General features: G+C 38.7%; 1 protein-coding gene across 3 annotated transcripts in view; it reads left to right on the top strand.

The window, feature by feature from the left end:
* The window catches only part of TNPO3 (transportin 3), a 100,713-nt gene that overhangs the window by 8,575 nt on the left and 77,462 nt on the right, over positions 1-14,676 (top strand). The window contains exon 2 of one of the 3 annotated variants that reach the window (XM_011939577.1): positions 4,487-4,647. The exons of the other annotated variants lie outside the window; for them this stretch is intronic. The gene's annotated coding sequence lies outside the window, so the exon portion shown is untranslated. The remainder of the gene's footprint in view (positions 1-4,486; positions 4,648-14,676) is intronic. 3 annotated transcript variants of the gene reach the window in all.

Genomic DNA, 14,676 nt, shown 5'->3' with positions numbered 1-14,676 from the left:
AAGTAAAAGTTAAAATCAGTTTCTTTTTTTATTTTTTTGAGACGGAGTCTTGCTCTATCGCCCGGACTGAAGTGCAGTGGCGCGATCTCGGCTCACTACAACCTTCGCCTGCCTGGTTCAAGTAATTCTGCCTCAGGCTCCCGAGTAGCTGAGATTACAGGCGCATGCCACCATGCCCGGTTAATTTTTTGTACTGTTAGTAGAGATGGGATTTCACTGTGTTGGCCAGGGTGGTCTCGATCTCCTGATCTCGTGATCCGCCCACCTCAGCCTCCCAAAGTGCTGGGATTACAGGCATGAGCCACTGCACCCAGCCTAAAATCAGTTTATTTGCACTTACCCAAATTCCAAGTGCTGTACAGTGCAAATATAGAACATTTCATGTCTTTGAAGTATTGGAGTCTATGTTTGTGATTTTGTGACAGTATTTCTGTTGCCATGGTAGTCTGTTATGTGGTGGCATTTCTCCATATTTTGATTAGTTTCTCATCTTGTCAGGCCTTGGGCCAAAGTTGATTGTTTGATTTAGGATGTAAAATTATCAGTGTACTGCTGTATTTTCTAATTACAATAGTTTTTCCAGCTTTTCAGATACTTCTTCAGCATTCTTTTATAGTGATTGCACTGATGTTTATAGAGGAAATGGAAAGTAAGTTTTATAGTTTTTTTTTTGTGGTAAAACATTCAAAACATAAATTTACCATTTTAACTTTTTTTTTTTTTTTGAGACAGGGTCTCGTTCTGTTGCCCAGGCTGGAGTGCAGTGGTGTGATCATAGCTCACTACAGCCTTAAACTCCCAGGCTCAAGCTATATTGCCACCTCAGCCTCCCAAGTAGCTGGGATTACAGGCATAAGCTACCGTGTCCAGGCATTTTAACCATTTTCAAGTGTGCGGTTCAGTGGTATTATATACGTTCACATTGTTGTGCAACCATCACCATCATCCATCTTCAAAACTTTTTCGTCTTGTAAAACTAAATCTATGCCCACTAAATACAATAGGTGCCCATTTGCCCCTTCCCCTAGTCCCTGGCAACCACCTTTCTACTTTCTGTCTCTATGAATGTGACTGTTCTTGGTCCCTCATGTAAGTGGAATCATACAATATGTAGCCTTTTTGTGATGGGCTATTCTCACTTAGCATAATATCTTCAGGGTTCATTCGCGTGCGTAGCACATGTCAGAAGTTCCTTCCTTTTTAAGGCTGAATAATATTCCGTTGTATGTATATATACCACATTTGGCTTATCCATTCATCCATCAATGGACACTTGCTTGCACCTTTGTGAATAACGCTGCTATGAACATGGGTGTACACATACTTGTGGGAGTACTTGCTTTCAGTTCTTTTGAATATACGGTATACCCAGAAGTAGAATTGCTGGATCATGTGGTAATTCTATATTTATTTACTTATTCGGGTAACTGTCATACTGTTTCCCAGATTTTTAAGCTCTGTTGAACTTAAAAACAAATTTATTTCATAGGAAGTTGAGATTACTCAGACTACCTGTCCTGTATTTCCCTTGCTTGTACCATGGTGCTGAAATATTACCAGAGAGTATTTTTCCAGCTGTACAGGTAAAGACTCTAAGATAAACCTTATTTCTCTTTATTGGAAGTTAACAGTATTGCTACAGGGGATAGTTTTGTAGTGTTTGGTATGTACATACTCTTAAAAGTACTAATTTAATTTTCCTCTTCTGGTAGAGTATCCAAAATGGAATTAGAATACAAGTATTTTTCCTTTTGTTGGGTTTCCTGTTGACAGAGTTTGCATAATGGTTTTTACTTATTTTTTTCTCAAGCCTACAGCACAATTCTTTTTTCTATTTTGTATTCATTGCTTCCTAGTTGTATTTTCTGTCTCAGTCATAGTGTAATATTTTAACAGTTATCTTCAAAGCAAGAGAATATATTTGGAACTAGATATGAAAACATAGATTTTTGAGCAAGACTCCATCTCAAAAACAAAAAAATTAAAAAAGGCCAGGCGTGGTGGCTCATGCCTATAATACCAGCACTTTGGGAGGCCAAGGCAGGCAGATCACTTGAGGTCAGAAGTTCAAGAAAATATACATGCTTTTATAAAAATAAGCATTCAGAGATTTAAAAATCACTTTAATACATTATTATAATACTTTAAGTTAGACATCTTACATTTATATTAAGTTTGAAAAATTTGAGTCTTAAGCACTGTTAACATATGCTTTGTATGTATGATAGAATTCTCATCTGGTTTATATGAGTTGTTATAAAACTGAGCAAGTAGGCAGAAATAGAGACCAGTGTTGAAAGAAGATAAATTTTCTGTATTTTGGCTTTCAGGAAGCCCTTGCATGGGCTAACCACTTGTTTCAAATGAAATGGTTTCAAGCTTGGCATTTTCTATTTTTAAAGCAAGACTGCCTAGTATAAATAAGGCCCACAGGGAAAAGATTATCGAGTAATGCTTGCCTCGGTCATTCCCAACTGAAGTTGGCTTTATGGATCTAAATTTATTTATCTTTTTCAGGGCCATTCTTGAGATTAATACCCACATTCATAGGTAATTGAGGATTATTATTTTGGGTAGGGATTCTTGTCATGAAAAAATTGGGGCAAGATATCTTAGTACCATCTTATGTGTGACCAACAACTACATAGTTCAGCCAGAATTCATTTGTCAAAGGTCATTATGATATAGGATCATTTGAAAGTGCTTGTCTCAGAACTTCTGGGATTTCGGGAGAATCTAGGAAGACCACAGTGTGCGGTGCTATCATTGGCCTCATTGATTCCTTTCTTTTATTTTGATTAAATTTCAATGTATTTTAGAGATAGGGTTTCACTCTGTCACCCAGTCTGGAGTGCAGTGGCAGGATCACAGTTCACTGTAACTAGGGCTTCAGTGATCCTCCCACCTCAGTCCCCTACCCCTACCCCCAGAAGCTGGGCCCAAAGGTGCGCACCATCACATCCTGCTAATGTTTTTTTTTTTTTTTTTTCCTTTAAAGACTGGGTCTTGCTATGTTACCCGGGTTGGAGTAGAATTTCTGGTCTCAGGTGATTCTCCCAAAGTGCTTAGATGACAGGTGTGAGACACTGCACCTGGCCCTTCCTTTTAAGTAATTGTTTTTAGCTACGAATATCTTTCCTCCTGAGGAAAATACTTTTTTTCCTTTTGATTATATATTTAGCTCCAATGGAGATGGCTGTGAAAATGTACGTTGACTGAACTTAACTCTGTAAGGGAAATTTTTTGCTTCTAGAAAATGTGTTGATGTATACCCAAGTGTATTTTGTGAATCTGGGAGCTTGCTAGGGGATTTATTTTTACTTTACTTTTACAGCTTTTTTTTTGGAGGATGGGAGTTGCTTTATCACTGCTTTGGTGAAGATATTAGTTAAGTTTGATTTCATCTTGGTTTCTGTGTTGCAGGCCATCTTGCAAAAGAAGTTATATTGAAAAATATTTTTAGATAGTGATGGTTATCTTATGTGCCCCTCAGTTTATTTTTTTCTTAATTGGTATGCTTTCAAACCATTTTTCTTCCCACTGTCCGAGAAAATTATCAGGAAGTAATTTGTTGTAACAAATCTAGCAATTTATCTCGTTTTGTAAAATTCTCATAAAGGATTATGTAAAAGAACTTAAGGTAGTTGATGACTTAAAAAATTACTTTTTCTGTTTCAGGTAAATTAGACTTGTTATTTCTTTACCTGTCTCATGAAAATGATTTTTTCTTGATTTGGGAAATTCTGACTTTTCTAGCGCTATACCACATGGTTGCAGGGCATATATCTAAAATATTGTTTTGTTTGACTGATTTATGGTTTTCTTTTTGAGTCCTTTTTACTCTGTGTTCTGATGTAGTCTTCCCAGAACTTTCCCCAATATACTATAAATCTTTGAAAATCTTCATTTAATAAATAATATCGTTCACTCATTGAAATGCTTAAAAAATGCAGCAACCTGATACTTATGTTACTTCTCAAGTCTTATTGAATTATCTGTATTTCCAGAGCTTTATTTTCTATTTGCCAGAGCTCTTTGGTACTCAGTGAAGTATTTTAGGTAATTCTGCTTAATTTGAGGAGTTTTTGTGTGGAATTAACTAGCAGCTGTAATCTGCTTCTAATTCTTGGCAGCTAATGAGTCCTTAGGCGTCTGTCTGGGTGTGTGCTTGCATTGTTGAGGGCCTGCTCAGTGATTTTGGTTGATTCGGCAGTTTTAGAAATGTTAGTTTAGAAGTGAGTCTTGGAGCAACAGTGCACCATTAAAGAAAAAAGGGAGCAAGTACTTTAGGATCTGCTGTGAAGTATAATGAAGGGCTTAGAGCATGTTAGTGAAAGGATTGCTGGGCCACAGCCTGCCTCATATTCATCACATAGTCATGGAAATATCTTTTGAAAAGACTGATATAAAGGCTTGTTCTGCTATTGCTTTGTGAAATGGAAGATTGGAATTGGATGCTTAAATAGAAAATGTTCTCTTGTTGCAGCCTCTTTGAAATGTGCTGCTAGTGGGAGCTGCAGCTTCCTCCTGCTGACTCTGAGCCCCAGGCTTCAGTTGAGATGGTCCTTTCAGAAATGTGGAGCTTAGTCCAAGCCTGGATTTCAGTGGGTAGCACCTGGCATCTGTGGCTAGAAAGTCCTATGAAGTGTAAGTGCTTTATTCTCTCCTTACAAAGAATCCCTTTTCCTTCATTGATTCTCTTCCTTCCCTTCCTTTTTTCTGCTGTTTAGCAGAGGGGAAGAACAATAAGCAATGTACTGTAGTGTGTAGGGTATCAGGATTTGGTTGAATTTTCTTTATGACTCAGTGGCCAAAACGAGATTTCATTTTGTTTTCTTTTTTGAGACAGCATCTCACTCTGTCACCTAGGCTGGGGGGCAGTGGTGTGATCGTAGCTCGCTGCTGCCTCCAGCTACTGGGCTCAACCAATCCTCCTGCCTCAGCCTCCTGAATAGCTAGAGCTACAAATACTCCATGCCTAGCTAATTTTTCAATTTTTTTTGTAGAGACAGGATCTCGCTGGTTTCTAACACCTGGCCTTAAGCAAGCCTCCCGCCTAGGCCTCCGAAAGCTCTGGGATTACAGGTGTGAGCCACCATGCCTGGCTGGATGTCAACAATTGTTAAACTCTCCTGGAATTCAAAATAAAGTGATAATTATGACCCTTAACATTTAGTATGGGCAATGTCATCATGGGTGATTTTTGATTGGCAATGTACTTAATAGCCTTGATACCCAAGTTTGCCAAGTGATTCTTTAGGAGTCATTCTCATATTTAGTTATTATTCTGAAAAAAACCAATACAGTATTTGAAAGGAGAAGTACATTTGACCAGAGGATAAGACAGTATCAAAGTAAATAAGGGTGCTTGAATTTAGAAGATAGTGCTTTCCTTTTGCTTCTACTTGATACATTTGCACAAGAGTAAGTCATTGATTTTCTAACTTCCCATAGCATTGTTCTGGGAAATTCATATAGCTGCCATCCATAGTTTAGTTTAAAAAAACCCCAAACTAGATAATAACATAATGAGCATTAAAAGGTGCGATTTTCAACTTGCAGAAAAATAATTTTTTTTTTTAGACGGAGTCTCACTTTGTCGCCCAGACTGGAGTGCAGTGGTGCAAACTTGGCTCACTGTAAACTCTGCCTCCCAGGTTCACGCCATTCTCTTGTCTCATCTTCCCAAGTAGCTGGGACTACAGGTGCCTGCCACACGCCCGGCTAATTTTTTGTATTTTTAGTAAAGATGGGGTTTCACCATGTTAGCCAGGATGGTCTCGATCTCCTGACCTTGTGATCCGCCTGCCTCAGCCTCTCAAAGTTCTGGGATTACAGGCGTGAGCCACTGTGCCCGGCCACAGAAAAATAATTTTTTTAAGGAGAGGTAATTTTCTTACATAAAGTGTATCATCTTAAGTGTATAACTCAATGTTTTTTTCTTATATGTACATTTTAAGTAATCACAAATAACTTCAAGGCATAGCACATGCTATTACTCTAGCAGATACCTGAATGCATCTTCCCAGTAAATCATTCCCCTCCCATAACCACTATTCTGACTTACATCACCACAAATTTGTTTTGCCTGTTTTTTAAAAAATAGCTTTAGTGAAATATAATTCACACAACTACATTTCGCACATTTAAAGTATACCATTTAATGGTTTTTAATATAGAGATTTCTTTATCAAGTTTTGGACATTTTCTTTTTTTTAATTTTTTTGAGATGGAGTTTTGCTCTGTTGCCCGGGCTGAAGTGCAGTGGTGTGACCTTGGCTCACTGCAACCTCTGCCTCCCAGGTTCAAGCAATTCTCCTGCCTCAGCCTCCCGAGTAGTTGGGATTACAGGTGTGCACCACTATGCCTGGCTAATTTTTGTATTTTTAGTGGAGATGGGGTTTTGCCATCTTGGCCAGGCTGGTCTTGAACTCCTGACCTCAAGTGATGCACCTGCCTTGGCCTCCCAAAGTGCTGGGATTACAGACGAGAGCCACCGTGCCCAGCTAGACATTTTCATCATACCAAAAAGAGACTTGTACCCCTTGGCCTGCCACCTCCTACCTCATTCCTAGGCAACTACTAATCTACTTTCTGTCTCTAGCGATTTGCCTATTCTGGATATTTCATATAAATGGAATCATATAGTTCATGATCCTTTGTGACTAGTCTTCTTTCAGTTAATATGATATTTTCAAGGTTCATCCATGTTATAGTACATATTATTACTTCATTCCTTTTTATGGCTGAGCAGTATTCCATTCAACATATATACCACATCTTATCCATTCATTGGGCAGTGGACATTGGGACTGTTTCCACTTTTTGGCTATCGTTTGTGAATAGTGCTGTAAGGCATTCATATACAAGTGTTGTTGAAATTTTTGGATTATATGATAACTCAATTTTTTTTTTTTTTAGACAGAATCTTGCTCTGTCACCCAGGATGGAGTGCAGGGGTATGATTTCTGCTCACTGCAACCTCTGCCTCTCCAGCTCAAGCAATCCTCCCGCCTTAGCCTCCTAAGTAGCTGGGACTACAGGTGCACACCACCGTGCCCAGCTAATTTTTGTATTTTTTCTAGAGATGGGGTTTCACCATGTTGCCCAGGCTGGTTTCAAACTCTCGGGCTCAAGTGATCCTCCCGTCTTGGCCTCCCAAAGTGCTGGGATTATAGGTATGAGCCACTGTGCCTGGCTGATAACACTCTATTTTCAACCTTTCAAGGAATGGCATCCTGTTTTCAAAATGGCTGTACCGTTTTACACTCCTACCAACAGGGTATAAAGGTTCCTGTTTTTCCACATATTCACTAACACTTCTTGTTGTCTTTTTGATTATAGCCGTCCTGTGGTTTTGATTTGCACTGATGGCTAATCATGTTGAGCATTTTTTCATATGCTTTTTGACCATTCGTGTATCTTTGGAGAAATGTCTATTCAAGTTCTTTGTCCATTTTTAAAAAAACTTTTAGGTTCAGGGATACACATGCAGGTTTGTTGTATAGGTAAACCTGTGTCATAGGGGTTTATTGTACAGATTTTGTCATCTAGGTGTTAAGCCTAGGACCCATTAATTATTTTTTCTGATCCTTTCCCTGCTCTCAACCTCTTACCTCCAGTTAGTACCAGTGTGTGTTGTTCCTCTTTGTGTTCATGTATTCTCATCATTTAACTCCCACTTATAAATAAGAACATGCGGTATTTGGTTTTCTGATCCTATGTTAGTTTGCTAAGGATAATGGCCTCCAGCTCCATCCATGTTCCTGCAGAGGACATTATTTCATTCTTTTTATGGCTGCGTAGTATTCCGTGGTACATATCTACCACATTTTCTTTATCCAGTCCACCGTTGTTAGATATTTAAGTTGATTCCATGTCTTTGCTATTGTGAATAGTGCTGCAGTGAACATTTGCATGCATGTGTCACTATGATGGAACAATTTATATTCCTTTGGGTATACACCCAGTAGTGGGATTGCTGGGTCAAGTGGTAGTTCTGTTTTCAGCTCTTCAAGGAATCACCACATTGCTTTCCACAATGGTTAAACTAATTTACACTCCCACCAACAGTGTGTAAGCATTTCTTTCTCTCTGCAACCTCACCAGCATCTGTTATTTTTTGCTTTGTCCATTTTTAAATTGGGTTCTTTGTGTTGAATGCTTTCATTTTAGAAATACAGTTTCATTGACTTTAGAATTCTTTCCTTTTTTTCTTCCCATTTTTTAAATCTACCTCTCCATGTCTTCCTCATTCTTGACAAGAAGTCTGCTCTTGCTTTTTACTTTTGTTCCTCTGTATTTAATGTGTCCTTTTTCTCTGCTTGCCTTCAGTATTTCTCTTTATCTCTGGTTTTCAGGAGTTTGAGTATGATATATTTAGAATTTGTTCGCTTATTTGGGGGAGGACGGAACAGTAACGTTCTCTGTTGCCCTGGTCTACCCTAGTGTTTAGCATTTCTGTTGTCTGCCATTCTCACTGGTAGGGTGGCCTCAGTGATCCTAGTTTTCCTTGTGGCATTCATTCTTTGCCTTGCATCTGGCAGGTATTGTGCAAAATAGTTTTTTTTCCCTTCTTTCAGTGGTAGGAGACCTCTCGTGGTGTTGGTAGTATTATTATAGGCTCAAGACTGTTTTATGCCTATCCCCTAGGGGTAGATGTTTTTCTTTTACGCTTAGTGCAACTGCAGTGAGTCTTAACCTGTGCTTTGGGGGGTGACATGCTTTGCTGCCCCTTCCCCATAGCCTAAGGCTTTTGTTCAGACAAGAAGGGTTCAGAGATTTTTGTGCTTTTCCGCAACAGAGGCTGTTGCCCTCCTCCAGGACTGCACCACCAAAGGAGGTGGTCTTCTGCCCTACCCCCAATCTTTCTCTTGAGTATCTGGTCTGTGGAGGTGATCCTGCTTGGTGACTGAGTTTCCCTTGTGTCTGAGTCCCAGGGGTTCTGTATGCTCATGCTAGCCTACATGCAGCCTTTCTCAATTTGTTAGAAGTGTTAGCTGAATTTTCATGAGCTGGTTGCCAGGTGCTGTTAGTTTCTTCCTCTGTCCTGTTGTAGATGAGCCAGTGCTTGCCTTCGTTTTCCTTGTTAGAGGTCTGTCCTTAGATTTCAGTCAACTTGGTTGCCCTAAGACCTCAGCTTTCTGATGCATTTGAGCAAGGTTATTTTATAGTTTATTTGCTTTTGTGTATTATTAACTTGTGGAAAGCAGTATTGTTTCTGTCATTATATATCTTAGGTGGATGTGGAACTCTTCTGAGGCATTTTTATTCTTCATGTATTTTAAATCCCACAAGATATTATTGCTTTATATAATCAGTGTTAATTGGATTTACACATATATTTAACTGCTTTTTCATTATTCTTCATTTGTTCCTGATTTCTGTTTTCTCTTTTCCTACTAGGATTTCAGTTATATATGTCTTAGCCTTTTTTACCGTGTCCCACATGTCGCTTGCATTCTTCTCATTGTTTACCTTCTATTCTTTTTTTGACTTTGTGCTTCAGTCTTTCTGTTTTTTATTGACCTGTTATCAAGCATAGTAATCTATAATTCTTCATTTGTCTGATTTACTGTTTGGCCCTTTCTAATGGTTCTTAATTTCAGGCTCTTTCTAAAGGTTCTTAATTTCAGTTACCGTATTTTTTACTTCTAGAATTTCATTTTAATTCTTTTTAATATATTCCATTTATTAATGGAATTTCTCCAGTTTTGTCTTCTAAGTCTTTGCATATATTAATCAGCTATTCATTTTTTCCAACTGTTTCTTTTAACCTTTTAGAAGTAAACCTTATAATGCCCTACTCCTTAAACATTTCCACTTGTATCTTGTAAGAACAAGGACATTTTTCTAAAATAAACTAAAACTGTTGTCACTCGCAAGAAATTTAACATTGATATGATGGTATTATCAGTCTGTATTCAAATTTTCCTAATTGCTCTAGTGACAGATTTCTAGCTTTCTAAAATTTTATTTTCCCTAATCTAGGATCCTTCAAGGGTAATGCTTTTCTTTTGGTTGTTGTGTCTCTTTAATTACCTGGGTATTTTTTTTCTTTTATGATAATGATATTAAAACACAAATCCAAGACAGGTGTGGTGGTGCACACCTGTAGCCTCAGCTACACAGGAGGCTGAGGTGGGAGGGTTGCTTGAGCCCAGGAAGCCAGACTGAGCAACTGTGTCAAGACCCTGTCCCTTTAAAACATACACACATGGCTGGGTGCGATGGCTCACGCCTGTAATCCCAGCACTTTGGGAGGCCGAGGCGGGCAGATCATGAGGTCAGGAGTTCAAGACCAGCCTGGCCAATATGGTGAAACCCCCGTCTCTATTAAAAATACAAAATTAGCCGGGTGTGGTGGCAGACGCCTGGAGTCCCAGCTACTCGGGAGGCTGAGGCAGGAGAATCGCTTGAACCTGGGAGGCAGTGGTTGCAGTGAGCCGAGATCACACCACTGCATTCCAGCCTGGGTGACAGAGCGAGATTCCATCTCAAAAAAAAAAAAAAAAAAGAAGAAGAAGAAAAAACACACACACCCCACACAAATCCAGAGTGGGCCATTTTGTCTTGGTTTTTAGTATGCCTCGCTATTTAGATTTGTCTGGTTCTTTTCTTATGATTGCATTTAGGTCAAACCTTTTTTGGAAGAGTACTGCATAGACGATAATTTGTCGTTTTTACTGAATCGCATCAGGAGTCACATAAAAGCTATTGGTGATGTTTTATTACTTTGGTTAAGACATCAGTTATTTTAGTCTTTGATAATTCATTATCTAGATAATGGTTATTTTCTATTGTCTGTTTCTTTCTAGTTGTTGTCACTTGGTTTTGCTTTTCTCCCCCCTCTGACGTGGTCTCGCTCTGTCACCTAGGCTGGAGTGCGGTGGTGTGATCACGGCTCACTGCAGCCTTGACCTCCTGGGCTCAAATAAATGGACCTGCCACCACAGCCTCCAGAGTAGCTGGTATTACAAGCATGTACCACCACATCTGGTTAATTAATTAATTTATTTCTTTTTTGTGTAGAGATGATGTGATGTCTCACTTTGTTGCCCAAGTTGGTCTTAAGCCCCTGGCTTCAAGTGATCCTCCCACCTCAGCCTCCCAAAGTGCTAGGATTATAGGTGTGAGCCAGTGTTCCTGGCCTGGCTTTGCTTTTGTTTGGTAGATGCTTGATATGTTGTTTAAGAAAAGTTGAAGAGATAAATGATGTTTTCTTCCTGAAATGATTTTCTTTTGCATCTGGCAGGTCTTTATGACAGGAACAGATCTCTTTGAAATTCAAAAAGGAATTGAGCAGATTCTAAACTGTGTTTCAACCGTTTTTTTGTTTTGTTTTCCTAGACAGGGTCTTGCTCTGTCGTCAAGGCTGGATTGCAGTGGCGTGATCATGGCCCACCGCAACCTCTGCATCCTGGGCTCAAGCAATACTCCCACCTCAGCATTCCTGCCCACACCCCCCAGTAGCTGGGACTACAGACACGCCATCATGCCAAGCTAATTTCACCTTGTTGCCCAGACTGGTCCGGAGCTCCTAGGGCTCAAGCAGTCTTCCTGCCTCAGTTTCCCAAAGTGTTGGGATTACAGGCATGAGCCCCTGGGCCTGGCCTACTTTCTGTTTCTATGAGTCTTGCTACTTTAGATATCTTATGTAAGTTAGAATCATTCAGTATTTATCTTTTAGTGATAAATGTATTTTCACTTAGTGTAATGTCCTTGAGGTTCATCCATGTTGTAGTGTGTGTCAGAATTTCCTTCTTGAAGGCTTAGTAATATTCCACTGCATATATATACATTTGTTTATCCATTTATCCATAGATGGGCATTTAGGTTGCTTCTGTCTCTTGGTTATTGTGAATAATGCTTCAGTTGGCTGCAGTTGGACATGGGTGTGCAAATATCTTATCTATTCGAGATCTTTTTTTTTTTTTTTGAGTTTAGCTCTGTTGCCCAGGCTGGAGTGCAGTGGCATGATCTTGGTTCACTACAATCTCCGCCTCCCGAGTTCAAGTGATTCTCATGCCTCAGCCTCCCAAGTAGCTGAGATTAACAGTCGTGTGCTACCATGTCTGGCTAATTTTTGTATTTTTGGTAGAGATGGGGTTTTGCCATGTTGGCCAGACTGGTCTTGAACTCCTGGCCTCAAGTGATCACCCGCCTCCCAAAGTGCTGGGATTACAGGTGTGAGCCACTGTGCCTGGCCCTGTTTGAGATTTTATATTCAGTTCTTTTAGATATATAGCTAGAACTGGGATTTTTAGAACATATGGTAGTTCTATTTTTAATTTTTTGGGAGCCTCCGTCCCCATTCCCACCAATGATGCAAAGATTCCAATTTTTCCACATCCTTGTTAACACTTATTATTTTCTGAGGTTTTTTGCTTTGTTTTTTTGGATAGTGGTCATTCTCTTGGGTGTGAGGTAATATTTCGTTGTGGCTTTGATTTGCCTTTCCCTATGGTTGGTGATGTTGAGCATCTTTTCATATGCCTGTTAACCATTTGTGTATCTTCTTGGGAGAAATATTTGTTCCAGAAATGCCATCCAAGAATTCATTGTCAATTGCAATGATTATGAAACTTTTCTCCTAGGCTTTCTTCTAAGAGCTTTATAGTTTCAGGTCTTACGTTTAGGTCTTTAGTCCTTTTTGAGTTAGCTTTTATATGTGATGTAAGGGACTAACTTTGTTCTTTTTCATGTGAATATTCAGTTTTCCTAGCACCATTGTGTAGTCTTGGCACTCTTGTCAAAGATCATTTGAATCCTTTACAGGAGGGTTTATTTCTGGGTCTATTCCATTATATTGGTCTATGTGTCTGTCTTTATGCTAGTACCATACTGTTTTGATTACTATGGCTTTGTTGTAATAAGTGTTGAAATTAGAAGTATGAGACCTCCAATATTATTCTTTTTTAAGATTTTTTTGGCTCTTTGGGGTCTCTTGAGATTCCATATGAAGGAAACAATTCCATTTTCTGCAGAAAATGTCACTGAGATTTTGGTGAAGGTTACATTGAATCTGTAGATTGCATTGGGTAGTACTGAAATCTTAACAATATTAAGTCTTCCAGTCCATGAACATGAGATGTCTTTCATTTATTGGTGTCATCTTTAATTTCTTTCAGCAATGTTTTGTAATTTTCAGTATACAAGTCTTTCGTCTCCTTGGTTAAGCTTATTCCTGAGTATTTTATTCTTTTTTATTGTATTGTAAATGGAATTGTTTCTTTTCAGATTTTTCATTGTTAGTATGTAGAAGCAACTAATTTTAATCTGTTAATTTTGTGATCTGCAACTTTGCCAAATTCATTTATTAAGTCTAACAGTCTTCTTATGGAATCTTTTGGGTTTTCTACATGTAAGATCATGTAGAATGCTCTTACATTATATGTGACCAGAGATTATTTTATTTCTTCCTTTCAACTTAGATGCCTTTTGTTTTTCTTGCCTAATTGCTCTGGCTAGAACTTCGAACACTATGTTGAATAGAAGTGGCAACAGTAGACATCCTAGTCTTGTTCCTGTTAGAAAAGCTTTTTGTCTTCAGTGTTGTATGATGTTAGCTGTTGATTTTTGCATATATGGCCTTTATTATGTTGAAGTTGTTTCCTTCCTGGTTTGTTGAGTGTCTTTATCATGAAAGGGTGTCAAAGTCTGTCAGATGCTTTTTTTGCATAAATTGAGATGACCATATCTTTTCCTTCTTCATTCTGTTAATGTGGTGGATTACTTTGATTTTCATATGTTGAACCACCCTTGCATTCCAGATATAAATCCCACTTGATGATGATGTATAATCCCTTCAATATGCTGTTGAAAAGCCAGGCATGATGGCTCATACCTGTAATCTGACCTATTTGGGAGGCTGAGGCAGGAGGATTGCTTAAGACCAGGAGCTCGAAACCCATCTGGGCAACATAGCAACACCCCATCTCTAAATTTAAAATTTTGAAAATAAAAACTTAAAAATTGAGAAAAAAATATGCTATTGAGTTCCATTTGTTAGTATTAAGGGTTTTTGCATTACTATTCATAATGGATTTTATTAGTCTGTAATTTTCTTTTCTTGTTTCTTCTAGCTTTGGTGTCAGAATAATGCTGGTTTCATAGAATGAGTAGGAAGTGTTCTTTCCTCTTCAGTTTTTGGAAAGAGTTTGAAAAGGATTAATGTTATTTCTTTACATGTTTTGTAGAATTCACCAGTAAAGCCATTTGTTCCTGGGCTTTTCTTCATTGGGAAGTTTTTCATTACTGATTTAATCTCTTTACGAGTTATAGGTCTATTCAGATTTTCTGTTTCTTCATGATTTAGTCTTGGTAGGTTATGTTTCTAGGAATTGTTTATTTCATGTAAGTTATTCAATATGTTCACTTGCAGTTGTTTATAATACTTTTTATAACCCTTTTTGTTTCTGTAAAATTGGTAGTAATCTCCTGACTTTCATTTCTGATTACTTAAATCCTCTCTCTTATTTCTTTCTTTTTTTTTTTTTGACATAGAACCTCACTCTGTCGCCCAGGCTGGAGAGCTGTGGCACGATCTCGGCTCACTGCAACCTCTGCCTCCCGGGTTCAAGCGATTCTCATGCCTTAGCCTCCCAAGTAGCTGGGACTACAGGCAGCTGCTATCAGGCCTGGCTAATTTTGTGTGTGTGTGTGTGTGTGTGTGTG

This window comes from Colobus angolensis, unplaced genomic scaffold (genome assembly GCF_000951035.1).
Source record: "Colobus angolensis palliatus isolate OR3802 unplaced genomic scaffold, Cang.pa_1.0 Scaffold182, whole genome shotgun sequence".
Lineage (NCBI taxonomy): Eukaryota > Metazoa > Chordata > Mammalia > Primates > Cercopithecidae > Colobus > Colobus angolensis.
The sequence above is the reverse complement of the archived record's forward strand: the minus strand, read 5'-3'. Positions and strand labels throughout refer to the sequence as shown.